The following is a 3265-nucleotide window of genomic DNA, read 5'->3' as shown; positions in this document are numbered from 1 at the left end:
GTGTTCAGCCATGAACTGCCTCAGGGACTCCGGCTCCTGATGTTGCCTCGAGGTTGACTCCTGAAGCCTTTTCCACAACTGGATGTAGCCACAAGGCAGTGGAGGTTTGAGGTCAGAGTTTCCTTCTCTTAGATGAGTTGCCTTCCTAGGCTGACGAGTCTCATCTACCCGGTATTGCAAGGGAGAGCAATACTTCCATTTGCCTCCTCCCTGCTCGCCCTCTGCAAACCCTCCCCCTCCCCCTCTGCAAACTTCCCTTTGCCTCCTCCCTGCTCAGCCTCTGCAATCCCTCCCTCTCCCCCTCTCCCTCTGCAAACCATGTGTATTTCCCCCATGTGCATGAAAAAATACAACCTTATTTGGAGCAACACAATGGCAGACAGAGTGGCAATTATAGGCCTAGGAAGTGGCCTAGGAACTGGTTCAGAGAGACAAGCTGACACCCCACCCCCTAGTTGAGAGGTTCCCAGACTGTGAACAGTGGCTCCCCGGGCAGCCATGGAAGCCAGCCAGGGGAGCCATGGAAAACACATCACCCTGTACAATGCACAAGATTGTGGTTCTAGTGGGCAACCAAAGCCAATAGCCCAGTAGGCCAAGGCAGCTTCCAGTCAAAAATGTTTGGGAACCACTGTCTTAGTTCATGAAAGTAAGGTAAAAATCAATTGACAAATTACATTTCACCACTTGTAGATTAAACTAGGGTTTCTGGGAAGTGATGGTGGTTTTACTTCACCATCTCAGCTAGCTTTGAATTCATCTCAAGCTCCCCATCATGATGGAGGGCACTTGCCTTTGGACATTTGTTTGCAGGTACAACATCTGAGGAATTGCAAGGGAAATTTTTTTTTAAAAGACTACCAATAGTTCTTGGTAATGAAAAGTCCAAACATCTTATCACTAGATTTCGCCTAAAGTGAAATGAATGTCTTGAGTTCAGATCTGGGAGTTTCTTCTCAGCTACAAGTTCAAGGGAAGACCAAACAGTTTTGATAGGGTGAGTGAAATTTCTCCAAGTGGCTGGATTTACTTCCTCTTATGTGCCATTAATTTTGTCTATTCAGGTCTATTCGTGTAGACCAGAATGAATTTACCTTGACTTTAGTTCACTCATTATGATCCAGAGCCAACACATTCTCCTGTCTCTAAATGAGTCTAAATTTCAAAGCTTTCAGGGATATTTCAACGACACCCTCAGTAACTGTGGATAAGCTTCCCGGGAAAATATCTTGCTCATCACTACTGATCTTCCACTACAATATATAACCATATGGAAGTATTAGGTGTGTTCTAGATTACACTCAATTCTTGGAGTGGAGAGCAATGGCAGAACCCAAGAAGAACAGCTGGTGCCCTGGGCAAATATAGTGAGTGTCCCAGAACAAGATCCAGAATCCTTTGCAATGATGCAGGGGTTTCTCAACAGACAAGCAAGCATGGAAATGATTCCCTGAAGACTAGTTAAAAAAAACCACAAAACCCAAACTCCTGGCAGGGGAGATTATCCTCAACAAACCAACAGCACTGGACAGAAAATTCTGGATGACATCCAACCCCATTATAACTTCATTCCTTGAAGGCTTGAAGACAAGTGTTTTACAGACCTACTTATTCCTTCAGCATGCAATTTACAAAGATTAAAGATTAACATTCACAGAAAAACTTTGCTGTTTAATACTGTGGAAATGCCATTAAAAAGTGATACTTTTCACTATAATAGCATTTTATGGTACATGAGAGTTAGAATACCCCACAGGTCTTTTCCTTCTCAATATCTAATGGGGGGGGCACATGCACACAGACTGCATTAAACACGAGCATGCGCAGTGGTGTAGCTAGAGGGGGTGCAAAGTGCTACGTTTTGCAGGGAGCCTCACCGCAGTGTGCAAGTGGCCCCTCTTCTTCTGAGCCATTCCAGGTGGGACATTCGCCTCCGTTTTGCTCCCCTGCCTGAAATAGCTCCCCTGCCTGAAAAGGATGGGGAGGGGCCACTTGCACACTGCGGCGAGGCTCTCTGAAAAACCTAGCACTTTGCACCCCCTCTAGCTACACCACTGTACACATGCGCAATTTTCCTAAGGCCTTTCTTTCTGTATCTGCAAATATATATCATTCGTTATGTCCCTCCAAGGTGAGCTTTGTTGTGAAGGAAGATCAGGCCCGAAGCAACGGCAATGTTTAAAACCAAATTAGTCATTGTATATGCATTCGGTGCCCATTTTGACAATGTGGAATTTTAATGAGAGAAATCTGCAAAGACATTTGCACCGACAACAAACTGTTTAATTCACTCGGCAATTCCAAAAGCAAGCTGGAGTAATGACTTTATAATTTTTAATTATCACAGAAGAGCCCTAGTCTGTATGCTCCTTTTCTTTTCTTTTTTTTTTCTTTTACGACTGTGCATACTCTATTAAAAATTTAATATCCATATTTCCACCTTTGGCCAGTAATATTTTCATTATTTTGCAAATAAAAACACTAATGTAAACAAATGGTTAGCAGATGTTTGCTAAGATTCTAAAAGACCAGCAAGTAGCTGCAGTGCTTTGAATTCAGAATCTGACTCTACTACTACCACCACACACACACACACACACACACACACACACACACACACACACACACGGTGCTTCCCCCACCAACTTTATAAGAACTTGTACCTAATGCAAAATTTGCACTCAGAGCCAGCACTACAAACTCTTTTTGAATTCACCAGTTGGTTGGTTGGTTGGTTGGCAACCTTCAGTCTCGAAAGACTATGGTATAAGCCTACAGCACCCGGTATTCCCAGGCGGTCTCCCATCCAAGTACTAACCAGGTCTGACCCTGCTTAGCTTCCGAGATCAGACAGATCTGGCGTGTGCAGGGTAACAGTTGCTGTAGTGAATAACCACAATCTCTCACATATCTGGGCTGAAAGGCAAGGAATTTTTCAAAGGCCACAATCCTATGCACAATCTCCTAGGAGTAAGCCCCACTGAACACAAATGGTCCTTACTTCTGAGTAGACATGCACAGAATTGTGCAGTTAGTTAGAAAGCATTATTTCCTGGCAGGCTTGAGCCCCACTACATTTCAGAAAATAAACTATGTCCAAAGGAATCACCTTTGATCTTTCTTCTGTGGTTCCAACTCTAAGATCACTGTGCCTTCTGAACATTCTTCAAAAGACAGTCCCACATAAGAACTGTACTACGGTGTAACCTGAATGGGATCAAAGCATGATTGACCATGAACAGGTCTGTCTACACTGTTATATATA

General features: G+C 43.7%; 1 pseudogene; it reads right to left on the bottom strand.

The window, feature by feature from the left end:
• Nucleotides 1-2769: 2769 nt before the first annotated feature.
• LOC136650319 (5S ribosomal RNA) lies at nt 2770-2888 on the bottom strand (annotated as a pseudogene).
• Nucleotides 2889-3265: the final 377 nt, after the last annotated feature.

This window comes from Tiliqua scincoides, chromosome 4, assembly GCF_035046505.1.
Source record: "Tiliqua scincoides isolate rTilSci1 chromosome 4, rTilSci1.hap2, whole genome shotgun sequence".
In the NCBI taxonomy this organism is placed as follows: Eukaryota; Metazoa; Chordata; class Lepidosauria; order Squamata; family Scincidae; genus Tiliqua; species Tiliqua scincoides.
Note: the sequence above shows the minus strand (reverse complement) of the source record. Positions and strands in the feature narration are given on the sequence as shown.